General features: G+C 51.4%; 1 long non-coding RNA gene across 2 annotated transcripts; it reads left to right on the top strand.

Annotated features, from left to right (window-relative positions):
* The first annotated feature begins 1,977 nt into the window (after window positions 1-1,977).
* On the top strand, window positions 1,978-13,584 carry LOC142823904 (uncharacterized). Of its 2 annotated transcripts, XR_012898970.1 has the most exons (7): window positions 1,978-3,789; window positions 4,102-4,953; window positions 5,252-6,535; window positions 8,494-8,618; window positions 11,825-12,085; window positions 12,489-12,610; window positions 13,184-13,584. It is a non-coding gene; the product is annotated as an uncharacterized LOC142823904 (long non-coding RNA). The 2 variants fall into 2 exon arrangements; XR_012898969.1 differs by having other exon boundaries at window positions 5,252-8,618; window positions 11,825-11,888.
* Window positions 13,585-21,335: the final 7,751 nt, after the last annotated feature.

Raw genomic sequence — 21,335 nt, forward strand, 5'->3', positions numbered from 1 at the left:
CTGTACTAGTTGGAGGAACACTGTCGTCTATGGCAGGATAGTTGCCAGCCTAGCCACCAAAGGCCACATGCAAACCCAGGAGGAGGTTTGCCTGACAATCAAATTGGTCCGGCGAGCCCCTGAACCCTGAGCTTCCCCGCACCCTTTTCCCCCTGGCTTCCCCCTTCCGGCTCCCTCCTCCCAGGTTTCCCCCTCCCCTCTCCTGCCTCCCTTCCCCAGTCTCACCAGAGGTTCATTCCCTCCCCCCCAGTTTTGTTAAATAACTAAAGAGGGTTTGACATCAGGAAGGGGGGTTAGGGAGGGGTGTGTTCATGAACATATGTGTATTTTAAGTGGAAGGATGTGAGGGAGGAATGAGGCACACACCCCCAGTGGGGCAGTCCACTCAGTGTGGACGCGCTATTTTGAAATGAAATCTTAACGCATTTCAAAATGCATTTCAAAATACACTACAGTGTTATTTTGAAATATTTCAAAATAGTAAAAAGCTTAGACACACCCTCAGGGTGTGTCTACACTGTACAGTTGTTCTGCCAGAATAATGTCCCTTATGCCAGAAAAACAATAGCATCCACAAAGCAATTGCGATATTTCAAAAGAAAATTGGTAAATCTCATTCCATGAGGAATGAAACAATGGAGGGCTTAATGTTGGAAAAACGCCTCTGTTGAAAAAGCTTTTTCAACAGCGGGTGAGCGTGTGGATGCTCCACTGCTGCTATGTCAAAATAGCGCCTCATTCTAAAGTTAGTCCTTCCCACTGCATCCTGGGGCGCTAAATTGAGAGAGCTAATGTGGATGTGCTAATTTTTCAGCTTCCTGATAGAGTGTTCACACTCTCTCAGACTATCTTCTGGAAAAGCTAATTTCCCACCTGCTCAACCTGCACCCCCTTCCCCCACCTCCCAGTGCATTCAACACCCCCTGCCCAACCTGCACCCCCTTCCCCCACCCCGTCCATTCAACACCCCCTGCCCAACCGCACCCCCTTCCCCACCCCTGTCCATTCAACACCCCTGCTCAACCTGCACCCCCTTCCCCCACCTCCCAGTGCATTCAACACCCCCTGCCCAACCTGCACCCCCTTCCCCCACCCCCGTCCATTCAACACCCCCTGCCCAACCTGCACCCCCTTCCCCCACCCCCGTCCATTCAACACCCCCTGCCCAACCTGCACCTCCTTCCCCCACCCCGTCCATTCAACACCCCCTGCCCAACCTGCACCCCCTTCCCCACCTCCCAGTGCATTCAACACCCCCTGCCCAACCTGCACCCTCTTCCCCCACCCCCGTCCATTCAACACCCCCTGCTCAACCTGCACCCCTTCCCCCGCCTCCCAGTGAATTCAACACCCCCTGCCCAACCTGCACCCCCTTCCCCCGCCTCCCAGTGCATTCAACACCCCCTGCCCAACCTGCACCTCCTTCCCCCGCCTCCCAGTGAATTCAACACCCCCTGCTCAACCTGCACCCCCTTCCCCCACGCCCAGTGCATTCAAGTTCCCCTGTCCAACCTGCACCCTTCGTCCCCCACTCCAATCCATTCAGTGTCCCCTGCCCAACATGCACCCCTTCCCCAACCACCACCCCCATCCCTGACCACAAATTGCATTCAACACCCCCCAGCCAACCTGCACACCCCTTCCCCCGCCACAGTCCATGCCACCCCTCCCCCCACCTCTCCCCGCCCAACCTTCCTCTCATGTGTTTCTCTCTTGTTGCTCTCTCGTATTGGCCAATACGTTCTGTCTGTCTGTTTCTCTCTGTGTCTTTTTCCTTGCTCTGCTCCTGCCGTGTCCTTGTACAGGACACTTGCAGTCATTCCAGATGAGCATCTCCACGGGTTAAGGGCTCAGGAGCCAAGGGGAATTCTGCAGGTACGTCAGTCGCGCAAGGTAGAGCAAGGGAGAGCGGTGGTGCGTCATGGCTGAGTGACTCAGTGTTCTTGTAGAGGGCCTGATACAGAGGGAAGAGGGTGGGAAAGGGCTAAAGGATAGAATTCCTGCAGGCGGAGACCTTAGCGAGTGAGAGCTCATGCTCTAAGTTGTTTGTTTGATTTTCCCCCTTTGCTGGGTTCGGTAGCGAGCGATAAGAAGTCAACCGTCCCGGTGTCCTCCCGTCTGGGGATGGAACGAAAAGGAGAAGAGCAAGCTCGGGAGCTTGGTCGAAGCGAGGCGAGACCCATCCGGCTGGGAGCGGAGCAGCCGTCGCTGACACGGAGGTAAGTGTCGGTTCCGGAAATCTCTCGGCGTACGGCCTACTTGGTTCAAGGAAGGGAAGTCACGTTTGCTTAGACAGCCAGTCCGAGCGGAGGTTCCCGGGGTGCTTCCTTGGTTGTGGGAGAAGCAGGGCTCCCGTTTGTCAGGGGTGCTGGTTTCTCTGGAATACGGTGTGTAGCCAGACAATGTAGCCAGACACAAACCCCATCTTGGTTTTCCACGAACCCCATCTTGTTCCCCCCCTCCCCCCAGAGAGCAAGAGAAAGGCAGTCAGCCTTTGATGCCCTGGGAACGCAGGTGTGCTGCCTGTCCCTGACCCTGCCATAAATAGAAACCAGGCAGTAAATGGGCTAGCTGACGACCCCGGGGCCTCCTGTCGCCCTGATGGCTAGTACCAGTAATTGACACGCCTGCACTGTCCCAGGAGAGGAATCTTCGCCCATCACATACCAGAGGTGCCCATTGTCTGCATTTTCCCAGGTGTAAATTATGCTTTGCACCCTTCGTGGGAAACTTGGCATTCAAAGCCATTTTTCCTAATTGGCCACTTGAGACCAGGAAGAAGCCTACATGACCCAAGGGGTATAAAAGAGGTTCAGCAGCCCACCCCATTTGAGCTCCAATCATCTATACCTGCTGGCAGGTATTGATTGTCTCCCGAGGTCTGTGGGACGCCCAACCTTGCCCTACTTCTTCCCGAGGGATTGAGAGAAAGACGCTGGCCATGCCAAGTCTGGAACACAGGGGTGAGAATATATACCTGCTATGTGTCTATTTTGCATGCATTTAATAAGAGCTCAGAGAACCAAAAGGGTTTCATGGTACCTGTAAGTAACTTCTTAGTGTAATTTCCCTTGTAGTGGCTGTGTTATCTGTAACACAGCAGTAGCATTTAACAACTAAGTTTACCCTGTAACAATAAAATAGTAACTGTTTAAGCTTTAACCTGACTCCTTCAGTTGCTGTAACAGAACCAAGCACAATTTAAAAGAACTTCAGCTGGTCATAAGGGACTCACTGCCCTGACCGTCGGCTGACAACGGTGTCCTTCTCAGCAGAGGCTTGGCTCGAGGAGGAAGGTGCAAGGTGGTAAAGTTTCTGGCTGTCTCTCATGTGTTTCTTTCTTGTTGCTCTCTCGTTTTGGCCAATACGTTCTGTCTGTTTCTGTCTTTGTTTTTTTCCTTGCTCTGCTTCTGCCGTGTCCTTGCAGGCATTCCAGGTGAGCATCTCCACAGGATAAGGGCTCAGGAGCCAACGGGAATTATGCAGGAATGCCAGTCGCAAGGACATGCAAGGGAGAGCGGTGGTGCGTCATGGCTGAGTGACTCAGTGTTCTTGTAGAGGGCCCGATACAGAGGGATGAGAGTGGGAAAGGGCTAAAGGATAGAATTCCCACAGGCGGAGACCTTAGTGAGTGAGAGCTCACACTGGGCTTTTTCTGTCGCGCTTGCAGAGGAATCAGTGTGGCTCCGTGGCTGGAGAAGAAACCGTCTGAGATGGACTTTAGCTGCCTGGACGTGATTCTCGGGACGCATGAAGGGTCCTCAGCATTTGGCCTTCCCGTGGCTCTGTGTGAGTAGGAGATGCGTGCTTTGAAATCTTCAAGCATCGTGGCAGTAGGTTTCTTCTGAAGCAGAGAGCTTCCTGCTGGGGCACCAAGCCTGGTGGCTCAGGGACTGATGAAGGAGCAGTAGTCGGTTCAACAGAGCGTGGATAGAGATTCAAGGCCTCCTTTCTCTCCGTGTTCCTGCAGTGGCACCGGGAGGGAGTGGCCGATGGTGGGAGGCTGCGGAGCGTTATAGGGGAGGAGAAGCGATGCCGCGTCCTTGCGGACTGAAACGCTAAGTTGTTTGTTTGGTTTTCCCCCTTTGCTGGGTTCGGTAGCGAGCGATAAGAAGTCAACCCTCCCGGTGTCCTCCCGTCTGGGGATGGAACGGAAACGAGAACAGCCAGCTCGGGAGCTTGATCGAAGCGAGAACCGTCCGTCTGGCAGCAGAGCAGCCATCGCTGACACGGAGATGAGTGTCGGGTCTGGAAATCTCTCGGCTTACGGCCCACTCGGATCTAGGAAGGGAAGTCACGTTTGCTTAGACAGCGAGTCCGAGCGGAGGTTTCCGTGGTGCTTCCTTGGTAGTGGGAGAAACAGGGCTCCCGTTTGTCAGGGGTGCTGGTTTCTCTGGAACACGGTGTCCTTCTCAGCAGACGCTTGGCTCGAGGAGGAAGACGCAAGGTGGTAAGGTTTCTGGCTGCCACTCATGTGTTTCTCTCTTGTTGCTCTCTCGTATTGGCCAATACGTTCTGTCTGTCTGTTTCTGTCTGTGTCTTTGTCCTTGCTCTGCTTTTGCGGTGTCTTTGTACAGCACACTTGCAGGCATTCCAGGTGAGCATCTCCAAGGGTTAAGGGCTCAGGAGCCAACGGGAATTCTGCAGGTACGCCAGTCGCGCAAGGGAGAGCGGTGGTGCGTCATGGCTGACTGACTCAGTGTTCTTGTAGAGGGCCCTATACATAGGCGAGGGAGGGGGGAAGGGCTAAAGGATAGAATTCCCACAGCCACAGACCTTAATGAGTGAGAGCTCACGCTGGGCTTTTTCGGCCACCCTTGCAGAGGAATCAGTGCGGGGCCGTGGACTGAGAAGATACCGTCCGAGATGGACTTGAGCTGCCTGGACGTGATTCTCGGAACACGTGAAGGGTCCTCAGCGATCGGCCTTCCGACGGCTCTGTGTGAGTAAGAGGTGCGTGCTTTGAAATCTTCAAGCGTCCTGGCAGTATGTTTCTTCTGAGGCAGAGAGCTTCCTGCTGGGGCACAGAGCCTGGTGGCTTGGGGACTGGTGAAGGGGCAGTAGGCAGTTCAACAGAGCGTGGATAGAGATTCACGGCCTCCTTTCACTCCCCGTTCCTGTACTGGCAACGGGAGGTGGTGGCCGATGGTGGGAGGCTGCGGTGCGTTGGTGGGAGGAGAAGCGATGCCGCGTCCTTGCGGACTGAAAAGCTAAGTTGTTTTTGTTTTTTTCCCTCTGCTGTGTTCGGTAGCGAGCGATAAGAAGTCAACCCTCCCGGTGTCCTCCCGTCTGGGGATGGAACGGAAACGAGAATGGGGAGCTCGGGAGCTTTGTCGAAGCGAGGCGAGAACCGTCCGGCTGGGAGCGGAGCAGCCATCGCTGACACGGAGATGAGTGTCGGGTCTGGAAATCTCTCGGCTTACGGCCCACTCGGGTCTAGGAAGGAAAGTCACGTTTGCTTAGACAGCGAGTCCGAACGGAGGTTCCACTCCCGCAGTACATTTCAACTTCCCCCTCACACAACGTGCACCCCCACCAGTGCTCTTCCCTATCCCATACCCCCTATTCCTGATGTCCCTCAGTTTCCCTTCTTCTCTCCACAGACTCAGAGCAACTTGCACCCGCAGAGCATCCCTCCATTCATGTTTCCATCAGCCCCTCTTTTTCCTCCCTAGAACACTCCCCATCCCACACTCTATCCTTATCCCTACCTTTCCCCCATCTATAGGATCCTTCAGCCCCGTTTCTTCCCTTTCCAATCCACAGTCCCTCCCCCCACACTCCCATCCCGCCTGCCATGTGACCCCCATCACTACCTTCCCCCCAGCCCTCCTTCCGCATGTAAGGACTCCCTCAACCACTCTCCTCTTCCTCCTCAACAAGCCCCCATTCCATGCCATCCCACACTCCAGACCCTTCCAATCCATGCTCCCATCCATTGGGTCCCACCCCCCTTCTCTTCCTTTCTACACCCACATCCCATAGCAACCTGCACTCCTAACGCTGCCCTTCCTCCATCAATGCCTACACCCATACACGGTATGTGTGCTTTATTTTGTTTTGATAAACAACAGCAATCTCTCAACTGTAAAAGCTAGATTTTAATAAAACAAATGTAGTTTGTGTAATTTCTAACAGCAGGAGGGGAGCAGGAGAAGTTGTGTGTATGTTACTCCTCATTGAGGGGATGGGCAAACGTATGAGCTTGCATTGTAGTGATTTCTCTCCTGCTTCAGATAATATTATTTTGGGTGTACTTTCCGGAGGGGAACTGCAATTGAGTGCTGGACGATTTTCTAGCTAAGCCTTACCGTATAGAGCTGTTTGCAGACTCTGTGTTTCTACACTTGGTGTGTCCCAACCTGCGTGGGCTCCCAGAGGCCAGAGAGCCTAAGTCAGCAAAACAGGGAGAGGCAGGCAAGGCTAGTGGAGCAAGTAGTCTCAGTGAAATCCCAGCACATCCGGTGGCATCCCAGAAGGAGGACCAAACCCATCAGAAGCTGGGCCTTTGAGAAAAGGTCTCTCCATGTACTGGGTAAGCTTGGAGGCCTCTCAAGGCGTACCTGCTCCCGGCAATGCACTTACTCCGTTACAGAAATGCTAACAGTGACAGTCGGTGAATGGGATGTTAGCGTATAGTCGTGTATACGATTAACTGATAAGCCTGGGCTTATCGGTTAATCCTGACAACTACACACGCTTCCCTCCCCCTTGCTGTCTCTAAAACAGAGTCAGCAAGGGCTGGGGGGAGGTGAGAGCCTGTGTGCGTGGGGAGCTGGCTTTTAAGTCATCGCCCCAGAAGCACCAGATCCCGCGGAGCTACGTGCTCCGTATCCATCGGTGCACTTCTGATACTGATAAGAACATAAGAATGGCTATACTGGGTCAGACCAAAGGGCCATCTAGCCCAGTAGCCTGTCTGCCAACAGTGGCCAGTGTCAGGTGCCCCAGAGGGGGTGGACCGAAGACAATGATCAAGCAATTTGTCTCCTGCCATCTATCTCCAGCCTTTGACAAAGAGAGGCCAGGGGCACCATTTCTTCCTTCCCCCTGGCTAATAGCCTTTTATGGACGTAACCTCCATGAATTTATCTAGTTTTTTTTAAAACTCTGTTATAGTCCTAGCCTTCACAGCATCCTCTGGCAAGGAGTTCCACAGGTTGACTCTGCGCTGTGTGAAGAACTTTCTTTCATTAGGTTTAAGCCTGCTACCCATTAATTTCATTTGGTGTCCTCTAGTTCTTATATTATGGGAACAAGTAAAGAACTTTTCTATATTCACCTTCTCCACACCACTCATGATTTTATAGACCTCTGTCATATCCCCCTCAGTCTCCTCTTTTCTAAGCTGAAAAGTCCTAGTCTCTTTAGCCTCTCTTCATATGGGACCTGTTCCAAACCCCTAATCATTGTAGTTGCCCTTTTCTGAACCCTTTCCAAGGCCAAAATATCTTTTTTGAGGTGAGGAGACCACATCTGTACACAGTACTGAAGATATGGCGTACCATAGTTTTATACTTCATTTTAGTTGCCCTTTTCTGAACCTTTTCTAATGCCAAAGTACAGTATCTTTTTTGAGGTGAGGAGACCACATATAGTACGCCCACATCTTGAACACTGTGTACAGAAGTTTTATATAGGGGCATTAAGATAGTCTTCATCTTATTTTCTATCCCTTTTTTAATAATTACTAGCATCCTATTTGCTTTTTTGACCGCATACTGCATTTTCAGAGAACTATCCACGGTAACTCCAAGATATCTTTCCTGATTAGTTGTAGCTAAATTAGCCCTCATCATATGGTATGTATAGTTGGGGTTATTTTTTTCCAATGTGCGTTACTTTATACTTATCCACATCAAATTTCATTTGCTATTTTGTTGCCCAATCACTACATTTGATGAGATCTTTTTGAAGTTAAACAGTTACACAATTGCTTTGTCCTTAAGTCCGAGCAGTGGGTGGTAGGGAGTGGCCTCAAAGGAATAGGAAAGCAGAGGCTGTGGTCTTTTGTCTGGGTGTCACGTTACTGGATTTTAAGGGGAGCAGCCAGATCACTGCTGCACCAATTGGGGGGAGGTGTTTGCCCCAAAGTCTATACAAAGGGGGCCATGCGAGATGTCAAATGAAAGCTCATGTTCTACTGATTCTGTATATGCTACTCATGTACTTGTATGATATCTGTATGTGGAGTTATGAATATGGAGTCTGTGCTGATATTGGCCTGCACTGCCTGTTGTAAAGGAGGATTGTCCGTTGAATGAATATGCTAATTAGCACTGGTCCAGGGACAATGGGTCTCAAGGTGCCCAATACAGAACTGAGGACTGTGTCTGGGAACATGCAACCCAGCCAGGCAAAATGGCTGCTGACATATGAAACAGAGCTAAGTCATTTGACCATGTGACCTGGTCCACTTGGAAGGTACCGGGGAGATATACAAGTGCCGTGAGGCGGACTCCATCTTGTCTTCAATTCTACTACTGATCCTAGATGCAGCCTTGCAAGGAACAGAGAGCCGACCCATCCTGACATAGGATGAACACCAGAGACCTTTAAGATAGCAGTTATAACATCTCTGCTGAGAGCCTGCATCGAGAACTCGGTGACTGGTGCATGTAATGTATTCTCCTTAACAACCTTACTCTCATGCTTTTCTTTCTTCTATTAATAAACCTTTAGATTTCAGATTCTAAAGGATTGGCCCAGCGTGATCTTGTGGGTAAGATCCAAAGTGTAAACTGTCCGGGGATTTGTGGCTGGTTCTTTGGGACCGGAAAGACCCGTTCAGGGAAGGTGAGATTGGGTTCTACAACCCCCTCAGCTGTGTGCAGGCCCGGGGCTAATTGTGGCACAGGGAGAGTTGGGGTGTCTGAGGGGTTTTGCTCCTGAGGCTTCTGGCTGGCCACATTGGCAGCTAAAGCACTCAGTGTGACCGGTTTATGGCCTATTTGGGAAAGGCTTCCAGTCTGGGGCTGTAAGGAGCCCTGAGTTTTGAGCAATTCGCCCTGAGCGGACGCCCTCAGCTGTGCCAAGACCTGGCCCGGTCCGTCACAGCCACCTTCCCAGCTCACCTCAACCTTCACCCTACCTTCTCCCCATTCATCTTTCAACACATAAGGACCCCCTCACCCACCCTCCTCTTCCTCCCTAACGGCCCCCAGCCCAACACGCTCTTGATCCTTCCAGTCCACCCGTCCATCCAGTGGATCCCTCAACCCCTCCTTTCTCTTCCTTTTAACACCCCCAGCCCATGGCAATGTGCACTCCTAACCCTGCCCTTTCTCCACCCATAAGGCCAAGGGCACCATTGTTTGAGGGGGGTAGGTGCCCTTGGTCCTATGGGTGTAGAATTGGGTAGAGAAATGGGGTAGGAGGGCAGTAGCCCCCCTCCTGAGTTTGAAACCCTGGATTTCATACATGAGGTGTGCTTAAAGCCCATGTCCTAACTCCAGAGGCAGTTCTTAAATGCAACAGAGTTTGAGCTGATGCGGCTTTGCCTTTGGGGCATGGACTTTATTATGCTTAAATCACCCCGCCCCTCTCGTTCTTTATAACAAATGGACGGACATTCAAGCAGTTGAAGTATTGTTAGATCCTCATAAAAACATTGCTGGTTACTCCCCTTAAAAGATAGGGGTGGGGGAACCCACTCTGGCACAACAAATGCAGGAGCAGGGGCCCGCAAAAGTACCCCAAAACCTGATCTCTCCAGGCTTTGGTACAAAAACTTCCCCCCAAAATCCTAAAACCCAAATTTTAGGGAATATCCACTGACATCACCCAAGTAGTCCAAGAAAACTAGGGATGAGATCACTTGGGAAACTCCTCCCTAAAACCTCAGGGGTACCTCAAGCTCTTTTTCCCCTCAGAGCTTGAAAAAGAAAAGAGAAAAACAAGCTGCAGTCTGTGCTAGCTGACTCCCAGGCAGTCAGACAGAGAGCTTACAGATAAAACTAGGACACCAAAATAAACCTATAGCAGGTTAATTAGAAAAGAAAACAAACTTTTTATTATCAAAACAATACTACCGTTGCAAGTATAGTTAAGGTAGCTAGATGGTAAGGGCCACCAATTTGTATACTCAGAGGCTGTGTCTATACTGGCCACTTATTCCGGAAAATCAGCCGCTTTTCCGGAATAACTTGCCAGCTGTCTACACTGGCCGCTTGCTTTTCCGGAAAAGCACTGACGATCTCATGTAAGATTGTCAGTGTTCTTGCGGAAAACTATGCTGCTCCCATTCGGGCAAAAGTCCTTTTGCGCAAAACTTTTGCGCAAAAGGGCCAGTATAGACAGCTCAGCTTTGTTTTCCGCAAAAAAGCCCCGATCGCAAAAATGGCGATCAGGGCTTTTTTGCGGAAAAGCACGTCTAGATTGGCACGGGTGCTTTTCCGCAAAAAATGCTTTTGCGGAAAAGCGTCCGTGCCAATCTACATGCTCTTTTCCGAAAATGCTTTTAACGGAAAACTTTTCAGTTAAAACCATTTCCGGAAAATCATGCCAGTCTAGACGTAGCCAGAGACAATTCTGTGGGTTAGAAAGCTTCATTACAAAAAAAACACTTTTAACATCAATTTGAAATTCCCAAACCATAAAACAATTAAAAACCTGATAGATTAATTAAACTTTGCCCTACTTACATATTGTGAAAAGACTTTTCTTAGAGAGAGCGAGACAGCCTCGCAGCTCCCTGTTACCTGGAAGAACCCACTCTGCCTCAGACAGAGGAGGAAAAAGTTAAAAATTGCTTTGTTCCCAGTTTGAAATCCCTACCTGCATTGTTATTGGCTGACCAAATATCTGGCTAGGATAACCCCTTAACCACGAGGACTGACCAGCAGCCTGGTGACTATGACGGGGAGAGTAGGAATGAGTGTTATGCTTTTGGGATCTGCATTTGGACCACTGCTATTAAACGTCTCACAAATGTTCTTGAAAAAGGAGAGACTAAAGGGATAAATAGTGACTAAATCAAAGTCGATAGGCTCTTCTCCATTCCTCCTTTGAAAAGTACAAGAGCCCAGCAGGGACTCTTGTGCATTTCAAAGTAATGGAGCTTGGGTTCAGCTGGGGACTCTGAGTCCCCCACTGACCCCAGGCTCCATGCCATGCTGCATGCCATGAGGAGCCCCAGGTAATGCCGTGTGGAACCTGGGGCCAGCTGGGGAAATGCCACGCAGAGCTGGGGATCAGCTGGGGAGTTCTCAGCTGACCCCGGGTTCCATGGCTGCCCCTTTAAACGTGTGGAGGTGGCTTTTCAAAGGGGCAGCTGCCGCACAGCTGATCCCCAGCTCAGCCATGCAGTGCTGCCACTTAGAAAGCGGGGGCGGGGGGAAGGAGTACTTCAATCTCAGAGAGGCAGCAAGCTGTGGGGAATCAACTAGCTGACTAGTCAACAGACAACTATCCCATAAGCATTTGCTTATGGGGATAGACTTGTCTTTAACATCCCTAATCCAAAGCTGGTAGGAATGAGTTAAAAAGGGGTCTCACAAAACTGGACGTTTGGGCAACACAAGAGCATATGAATCCGTGTTAGCCAACACAACAGAAAAAAGAGAGGAAGCAGCATGTGAGGTGTGTTTCCATTTTTACTGCCTTGGACTCGAGCGCATGGAAGATGAGCGGGTGTCTTGGCATAATCCTGATGTCAGCGGGGAGCTACAGCCAACTGATCCGTCAGTGTTCAGTCCGTATCTTGTAGCAGAACAGCCGTGTTGTAGAAAGGGTTGGAGAGGGAGGCAGGTACTGGACGGTCTCATGCAGCTGTAGCATTTTTGGCAGTGATACTTCTTCCATGGGTTATTTGCTGTTCTTGCAGAGGCCTGCTGTAGGCAATCGGAGCCACTCTGGAGATCCAGCTAGATGAGGGGCATCTGCCTGAAGTGAGTCTGAGTCACCTGTTGTTCCTATTGACAGTGGAGCTGTGGAGGTCTGTCGTGATGGTGTAGGAGCTGGTGTATGTTTTGTGAAATTATCTTCAGCCAGTGTCTGTGCAGCGAGGTGCCTCCTTGCGAGCAGAGAGATGCTTGTGATTTCCATGGGACAGATCCTGGGGAAGGCAGAGCTCTGCCCGTGGCTGGTAATTGTCTGGGATTGTCCTTTCCTGTCTGTAAGTAGCTGCACGTGGGTCGCTGCGCTTCAAATACAGCGATGTGGAGGGAGGGAGGGACGACAAACTACAGAGCATCTGTCCGTGTAATCACTGGACATGATCACATTTTCTCCAGTTGCTTGCTCAATCATCACGTCCCTTAGAGGACCAGAGTATTCTGGGCAGGGTGTGGGTATAGTGGACTGAGGGTGTGGTGAAGTGGAGATGGTCATAGTTTCTTATAAATTATGAGCATTTTAGGACCTGGATAGGCCAGAGAGGAATAAAGAAGGGGTCTCCAGTCACCAGCAGTTAGGTGATGCACATGTTTATGTCTGTGTTTTGACCACTAGTGGTCGAGTTTACAAGTCTCCTCTCATTCTCTTTTCAGTTCTCAGTGGCATTGGATTCATGAAAGAATGGCTGACTTGTGGCAGAGACTAAAGCCTTGAGCCCATCACTAGGGCTGGAAGCCAGCTAGTGCAATGAGTTTGGCAGTTTAAAAGATTCAAGGTATAAGTTATTTTGAATAATGTCTATGGTACACACTTATGTCAGAATAAGCTAACTACTTTGAAATAGAACATCCAAACTACAGGGAAGCCTTGAAATTAGTCTGAGTCAGGCTCCCCTAATGTTGATGTACTACATTGATTTAGAGTCTCAGGAAGCACTGGGGAGTAATTACTTTGAATGACTCTGGGGAGTAGTTATTTCTAAATAAGAACAGCTGAGCATATATACTGAAGACATTTCAAAATAACAATTTCTACATGAGGGTTATTCCTCATCACAAACAGGAGTCATTAGCCTGTTATTTCATAACTCCTAACTGCCTAGTGTAAAAATGCCGCAACAGAGCATTGACACTCGATGGCCACTTTTGGCAATGCATGCACAATTCTGTAATGCAGCAACTGTGACACTCGGGGTGTGTCTAGACTACAGGGATTGTTCAAAAAATCTTTACCTGCGTCTAGACAGCCGCTGCGTTCTGTCGACAGTAAATCAACAGAATGCGGCGGTTTTGTTGACAGCGGTAAATCTCATTTTACGTTTTACGAGGAATAACACTATTTTTGACAGAGATCTGTCAAAAAAAGGGAAGTGTGGACGCGGGGAAGATTTTTTGTCGAAAATAAAGGCCTCTGGGTAGAAGCCCTGGTGGACACTCCTGCCAGACCTTTCATCTCTATTGTTTCTGCCCAGACAACTTTGGGCACCGGGGAGGGAGCATCAGGTGAGTGCTGTGAGGGTCCAACACACACAGGGCAGGGGAGGCGGGAGCAAAGTGGATGGTGCAGTACTGTGACATGTCATGCTGATCACATCCTGGGGGGAGGGGGGCACACACACGACTGACCTCAGGGAGGGCCGTCCTACCCCTGCACCCGCATGGCTGCGAGGAACCACCTGCTCCTACAGACACTGATGCCAGGTACAGGCAGGGGTTTGGGACCCTGGGAATTGCCACACAGCTTCAGGCTTCTTAGCAACCTACGGGAACCCCAACTGTGGCCTGGCACTTGTCTGTGCTGCTTGGCCATGGGGTGGGGGGAGGGTGGGACGGAGGGCAGGATGGTGGCCTGCACACTGTCTGGGCTTCAGGGAGGCTGTGGCTGCTGCTCAGGGCATACCACACCTGGCTGAGACCACATGAGCATCCGCTGATCCTAGAGGACAGGCACTGACTGCTGAGGAGGGCATGCTGTCTCTCAGGGAAAGTGTGAGCATGCATGACTGATGACTTTTCCCTCTTGTCCTCCACATCCAGCCCAGGTGTCCAGGAGGGTGGGGGGGCCACACCTCTCCCACCTCCCAGACGGCTGCAGGGAACCCATCGGCACTGGCGCACGTATTTGGACCTGGTGCGCCAGCACATCTTGGCCCTGAAAGGGATGCAGGAGACATGTAATCAGAGGATGCAGGCAGAGACAGAGCGGCGCAGTCGCTTGCTGGACGAGTTTGTGCAGCAGCTGTGGGAGAAAAATCAAATAACTCCAATTGTGTCTAAGGAGGGATTGTGCAGGAAATCAAAACTCTCTAACAGAAAACTGCTGTAAGGGTTAAAAGTTTTCCAGGCCTCTCTCCCTGTAACAGAGAGAAATCATCTTAAATCTAGTCAAGACCCTTACAATGCCTATCTCAACTTCACGGAGACTCCTAGTCTGTCATAAATTGTCATGTAAACTCTTATATTTGTCACAGTTTGCCTTGTAGACTCCTCACTCAGGTTCTCATGTGCCTTTGTACTGTAAAACTTACTTCTAGCACACCTGGTGTGAACAGAAACGTCTCAGAGTACTTCTGCTGAGACTTTGATATGTTAAAGAAAACAATCAACAACTAAACTGTCTGAACACACTGTATAAAGGATCCTGGAAACTCTCTCTCAGGGCTGCTGCTGCTCTCACTCTGGTAGCTGTCAGCCTGCATGCATAATAAAATTTTCCTTTTGGATTTCTCTCCTGCCTCACTGCTTTGACCTCCAGCCTCGGAGCCTTCTGGGGACTCTGTACCCCAGGGGAGCGAGATTTCCCCAACACAGCGCACTGCTATTTGCATTGCTATCTGGGAGGCCATGGCCTTCCCCAGTCCTGTGTCTGTTCCTGCTCCTCCTGCTCAGCCTGCCCTCCCCCCCCCACCAGCTCCCCCACCCCTCCCCTCACCCTCCGATGCTCCTTCACCCGCTGCCATCCCAGACTCAGGTACAGCCGCACCTCCTGCCCAGCCCCAGCCTGCACGCGCAGCCATCTCCAAGCAGGCCTCCGCAGCCAGGGTGGCAGGGGCTCGTCATCCAGGTGGCACCCTCAGCCCTGAGCCTCCCCCCTCCCTTCCAGCTTGACATCCCCCTTCCCACCTGTGAGAGTCAGTAAGGGAAGCACTTTACTTTGTTAACAAACAATTTATTTTTGGGACTGGTTTGTGGCCTGTTTGGGAAGGTCACCAGTCTGGGGACTGTAAGGAGCCCCTAGTTTGAGCAATTCGCCCAGAGCGGACGCCGTCAGCTGTGCCCAGACCTGGCCCGGTCTGTCACAGCCTGTCTCTGTTCTCAGTGTGAATGTGGGGCTGGGAGGGGCTTTGGACGGGGGGGGGGGGGGAAGGCACTGGAGGCATGGGGCAATCCCACATTTAGAAGGCCCTGGGGAAACACATTGGGCTCCTTGGGAGAATCACTCCCTCAGGGCTTCCCGAATGCGCAATCCCAGCTGGAGGGCTTGCCGGATGGCAGCTGTCCGGGGCTGCTCAAAGTGCCTCCCCTCCACAGTAGCTCGTGTCCCCCACGCTGGGAGGAAGGCCGCCTCTTTTCTCTCCACTAGGTTGTGCAGCACACAGCATTCAGCAACCACATCGGGGATGTTGTGTTCCCCCATGTCCAGCCGAGCGAGAAGGCATATAAACCTGCCCTTCAGACGGCCAAAGGCGCACTCCACCTCCAAGCAAGCCCGATTCAGGTGAGAGTTAAAGAGGTCCCTGCTCGCATCCAGGTGTCCAGTGAATGGCTTCATGAGCCAGGTCATAAGGGGGTTCACCGTGTCAGCCACAATGCACGTAGGTATCTGAACATCCCCGACTGCATAGTTTCACTCCAGAAAGAATGACCCAGCCTGCAGGCTGCGATACAGGTATGAGTTCCGGAAGATGCGGGCATCGCATGCCCGGCCTGACCACCCGACGCAAATGTCTGTGAATTCTCCCCAACACAGTGAAAAGCAGAAAAAAACCCCTGAAAATAAACTGCTGTGGTGTCCGAGGAAGCAGGGCAACCAGAGCAAGCACTGCAGCAGCTTTGCTTTCCCTCCAGGAGGTAGGCAAGCCAGAAGCAGGAGCAGAGCAACGGCTGTCTGGGGGATCCCTTTAAGCACGCGTCTCTGCAAAGGGCAGGCAGCAACACCTGGAAATAAAGGCTGCCCCCGTTCCCTGCCAGAAGCACTTCTGGGTGCCTTTTTTTTTTTTTTGAAAGAGCATCTGGCAGTCTGGACGCTCTTTTTCGAAAAAGCTGATAGCATGATGCGGAGCAAAAAAATCAATCTAGAAGCATTTTCAACAGAGGCTTTTTCGAAAAATACTTCAGAAAAGGCCTCTGTTGAAAAAGGCATGTAGTTTAGACGCACCGTCGGCGGCCATTTGCTGATAGACAGGCACAAATCTCTAAGGGTGTGTCTCCACTACAAAGTTAATTCGAACAAACAGCCATTAGTTGGAATTAACTTTAATAGCGGCTATACATACAAACTGCTAGTTTGAATTTAAATCGAACTAGCGGAATGCTTAATTTGAACTAGGCGTTACTCCTCGTAGAGTGAGGTTTACCTAGTTCGAATTAAGTAGTTCGAATTAAGGGCTGTGTAGCTACTTAATTTGAACTAGTTGGAGGCTAGCCCTTCCCAGGTTTCCCTGGTGGCCACTCTGGGCCAAACCAGGGAAACTTTTCTGCCCCCCTCCTGGCCCCGGAGCCCTTAAAGGGCCACGGTCTGGCTACAGTGCTTGTATCAGTTGCAATCCTGCCAGCACCCAGCCGGCAGACCGTGCACCTGGCACGGCATGAGCCAGCCACCGGCTACCACCCAGCCCTCTGCCTCTTCCCAGGACCAGGCCGATGGCTCCCAGGAGGCTGCCTGGGGCAGCAAGAGGCGGGCGCCCGCCTGGTCTAGAGCGGAGATCGTGGACCTCATCAAGGTTCGGGGGGAGGCCTCCAACATCCACGATCTCCACACTAGGCACAGGAATATGGCCATCTAGGGCAGGATAGCTGCCAGCCTGGCCACCAAAGGTCACATGTGAGCCCATGAGCAGGTTTTCATGAAAATCAAGTTGGTCCAGTGAGATTCCCGGCCCTGAGCTTAGAACATAAGAACGGCTGTACTGGGTCAGACCAAAGGTCCATCTAACCAAGTAGCTTGTCTGCCGACGGGACAGCACCAGGTACCCGGAGGGGATGGACCTAAGACAATGACCAAACGATTTGTCTCGTGCCATCCATCTCCAGACTTCCACAAACAGAGGCCAGGGACACCGTTCCTACTCCATGGACCCAACCTCCCTGAATTTATCTAACTTCTCGTTAAACTCTGTTATAGTTCTAGCCTTCACAGCCTCCTGTGGCAAGGAGTTCCACAGGTTGACTATGTGCTGTGAGAAGAACTACTTTCGCTTATTAGTTTTAAGCCTGCTGTGCATTCATTTCATTTGGTGTCCTGTAGTCCTTCTATTATGAGAACTAATGAAGAACTTTTTTTATTCACCCTCTCCATACCACTCATGATTTTATAGACTTCTATCATTTCCCCCTCAGTCTCCTCTTTTCTAAGCTGAAAAGTCCCAGTCTCTTTAGCCTTTCTTCATATGGGACCTGTTCCAAACTCCTAATCATTGTAGTTGCCCTTTTCTGAACCCTTTCCAAGGCCAAAATATCTTTTTTGAGGTGAGGAGACCACATCTGTACACAGTACTGAAGATATGGCGTACCATAGTTTTATACTTCCCCTACTCCTTCTTCCCCTGGCTTCCCCCTTCCAGCTCCCTCCTCCCAGGTTTCCACCTCCCCTCTCCCACCCTCTCTCCCACCACCTTTTCCCAGTCTCCCCAGAGGTTAATCCCCACCCCTCAGTTTTCAAAAATAGAAACTCTCTTTATTTAACAACACACGTGTCATTTATTTTTTACATCAGGAAGGGGGCAAGGGAAGGGTAAGTGGAAGGAGGTTAGGGAGGAATGGGGCACGAGCCCCCGATGGGGAGGATGGGGGTGGCTCTGCGGGCTCCTCGGGGTGGAAGCTCTCCTGCAGGGCCTCCTGGATCCTGACAGCCTCCCAATTGATCCCCTTGGATGGCAGCCTGCGGCAAGTGCAGCCGGGCTGATGGCCAAGTGCTTTGATGTGCCCCCAAGACAGGACTGCTTTGCTGTCCCTCATCGAGGTAGACAAGCAAGTGGGGAACCCTGAGAACTGTCTGTCCGGGGTGGGGGTCGGGTTCCTTTAAGCACAACCCTCGGCTAGCAGCTCCACACTCTAAGTCCTAACCTGATGCCCTGCATGCACTGGTTCTGGCCAGCCTTAACTTCGGTTCAGGGTCCACTCAATGTGGATATGCTATTTCGAATTAGCAAAATGCTTATTCGAATTAGTTTTTAGGTCTAGATACACTAATTTGAATTAGCTTAGTTCGAATTAACTAATTTGAATTAAGTTAGTTCCAATTAGTGCTGCAGTGTAGACATACCCTAAGGGTGTGTCTACACTGTACCATTTTTCTGGAATAAGGGACATTATTCTGGCAGAACAACAGTAGCATCCACACAGCAATTGCGTTATTTCAAAAGAAAATTGAAACAATGGAGGGCTTATTCCTCATGGAATGAGGTTTACCAGTGTCGGAAAAACGCCTCTTCTGAAAAAGCAGCAGTGGAGCGTCCACTCGCTCACCCACTGCTGAAAAAGCTATGTCAAAATAGCACCTCATTCTAAAGTTAGTCCTTTCCAGTGCATCCTGGGGCGCTAAATCGAGATAGAGCATCCACACTACTGGGAAGCCTCAAAATTAGTCTGAGATAGCACATCTACATTAGGGGAGCTTATTTCCAAAATCAGCTTTTCCAGAAGATATCTTCCAGAATAGCTTTCTCCGAACGAAACTTGCAGTGAAGACATAAGCCTGCAGTGTAAACATACCCTAAGGGTATTTCAAAAAGCACTTAGCGATTTCAAACTAAAGCTCCACACTGATTGGATGCAGAATTGCATTTAAGGCCACTCAGAACCACTTCAGGCAGGGCTTCGGGTCAGCAATTACTGCTGGGAGCTGCTGCTTGAGGCTATCTGAGACCCTTTCATCTGGCAGGGCAGGCTCGTGGGCCCATCCCACCCACCCTGGGAGCGGCCAAACAGCCAACATAGACCCCCCCAGGGATGGAGCTGGCTCCCACATTAGGAAGGCAGGAGAAGGGACCCACTGAAGGCAGGGAGACAGAGTGGGATCTCCAGTGAACTCAGGGATAGGGCAGGGATTTGTCTGGGGAGCACAGAATGGTGGGCTTGATCTCACCCCCCTCTGCCCACACCATCTGCCTCAGGGATGGGCCTAGGTCCTGTGTTAGAGAAGCGGGATAAGGGACCCTCTGAAGGTAGCAAAGTGACACCCCCCCCCTCCCCTGTACAACCATTTCTCAGGTGCTTCTCCTTTCCCTGGAGGGACAGCAAAGCCTTAGCTCTGACTGCTCCGGTTGCCCTTGCGGACACCTCAGCTTGCCAGTCGTGGAGCTAGAGCTGCCTCTGGGCACGCAACGGCCCTTAGCTATCGTGCTGCAGTTTCTACAGGCTGCCCTCCTGGCCATGCAGGAACGCAACCACCAGCTGATTGTCCGGGAGCGCAGCTCTTCCAGCTGCACCACGCTGTGCACCGCCGCTTCTTGTGCTGGAGACTAGTTCTGACGGGTGGGACCGGCTCGACATGGAGCGATGGGATGACCAACAGCGGCTCCAGAATTTCTGCACGAGGAAGGAGACCTTCCTGGAGCTGTGTTCCTGGCTCTCCCCTGCCCTCACACGACGGGACACACGCATGCGACCCACATTCCCCTCTGGAGAAGTGGGTCACCATTGCCGTGTGGAAGGTCACCACGCCGGACAGCTACCGATGTGTCGGGAATCAGTTTGGTGCGGAAAAGTCGACCGTCAGGGTCCACGTCATGCAGGCGTGGCGCTCTCCAGCTAAGGTCCCAGAAGGGGTGTGTGAAGTGCTTGAATGGGGAATCCTAGGGAAAGGGCAGTTGGGGGTGATGGAGAAGCCCCTTTCCCAGGCAATTTTTCAGTCCCACCCTCACACAGCCCTGCCAGGGATAGGCTACGTAGGGGGTGGCTCCTGATATGTGTGGGCAGGGAAGGGGTGAGCTGGGGGACCTGCACAGGGCTCAGGCACCCCAGTGATTCTCTGTTTGTTGGTCTCCTGCTACAGGTGGTGCGGTGTGATGGTGTGTTGGGGAGCCCCCAACCCTGCACCCCCATCCACAGCCAGATGTGTCTCTTGGCCAGCCAGTAGAGTTAAAGGGTTTATTTCTTCTCAGCGACACAGCATAACATAGGAGAGATGTTAACGCAGGAGCGAGGACAGACAGCTTTATTCCTCTCAAGGGGAAGGGGCTTCACTCCCTTTCTTGGTCTAAAACATCCTCGCTCCACCTAGCCCAGTCGAGACTAACAACTCCCAGGCCCTACCCCCCCAGCCTGATGGCCGACCCCGCCTCTTTTCTTTTGTCTCACCCTCTGGGAACAGCCTTGTTATCTGCTCAGGCTGAGACTTAGGTGTCTGGGGCCAATACACATGAGGAGTGACTCATTGGGAATCGCACATAACAACACAGCCAGGAGGGAACACTGGGTTACAAAGTAGACAGCACTTGCACTATGTCACATGAGGGCCATCGACACCATCCAGCTGCTCAGAGTCATTCACCTCAGCAACACGGAACCGTGTGGTAGTGATATTATTGACGGCACCCACATCCCTGCCCAAGCGCCGACTACGCCGACTACCAGGCATCTATGTATATAAACCACGAGGTTACTTCTCCATGGTCCCACAGGCCCTCTCAACCACCGTGGGCAGTTTACCAACATTTTCTTAGGCTGGTCGAGGAAGGCACGTGACGCTCACATCTTCTGCGACTCCAGAGTCTTCCACAAGCTGGAGGCAGGCAGTTTATTCCCTGACCTCATCATCAGGGTGGGGGATGTGTACATGCAACTGTGCATTGTGGGGGATGTGACCTACACTCTGTTGCCCTGGCTCACGAAGCTTTACACCGGACACCTTGACCCTAGCAAGGAATGCTTCAATTCCTGGCTTGGCTGGGCCTGCCCTGTAGTGGAGGGTGCCTTTGGGTGTATCAAGGTGAGGTAAATATATGGAGCTATACCTATTTAATATAAATAAATATATGGAGCTATAATCCCATAGACCTGGAAGGGACCTTGATAGGTCACTGAATCCAGTCCCCTGCCCTTGTGGCAGGACCAAGTACCATCCCTGACAGATTTGCCCCAAATCTCTAAATGGCGTCCTCAAGGATTGAATTCACAATCCTGTGTTTAGTAGATCAATGCTCAAACCACTGAGCTATTTCTCCCCCCATAGGTTGAGTTGTCTTGTCACCTGCCTGGATGTTGGGGAATGGAACATTCCCCCAAGTTGTGGCCAGTGTTCTGTGCTCTACAATATTTGTGATCCGAAGGGGGAGGTGT

The sequence above is a fragment of the Pelodiscus sinensis genome, unplaced genomic scaffold (genome assembly GCF_049634645.1).
Source record: "Pelodiscus sinensis isolate JC-2024 unplaced genomic scaffold, ASM4963464v1 ctg134, whole genome shotgun sequence".
Lineage (NCBI taxonomy): Eukaryota > Metazoa > Chordata > Testudines > Trionychidae > Pelodiscus > Pelodiscus sinensis.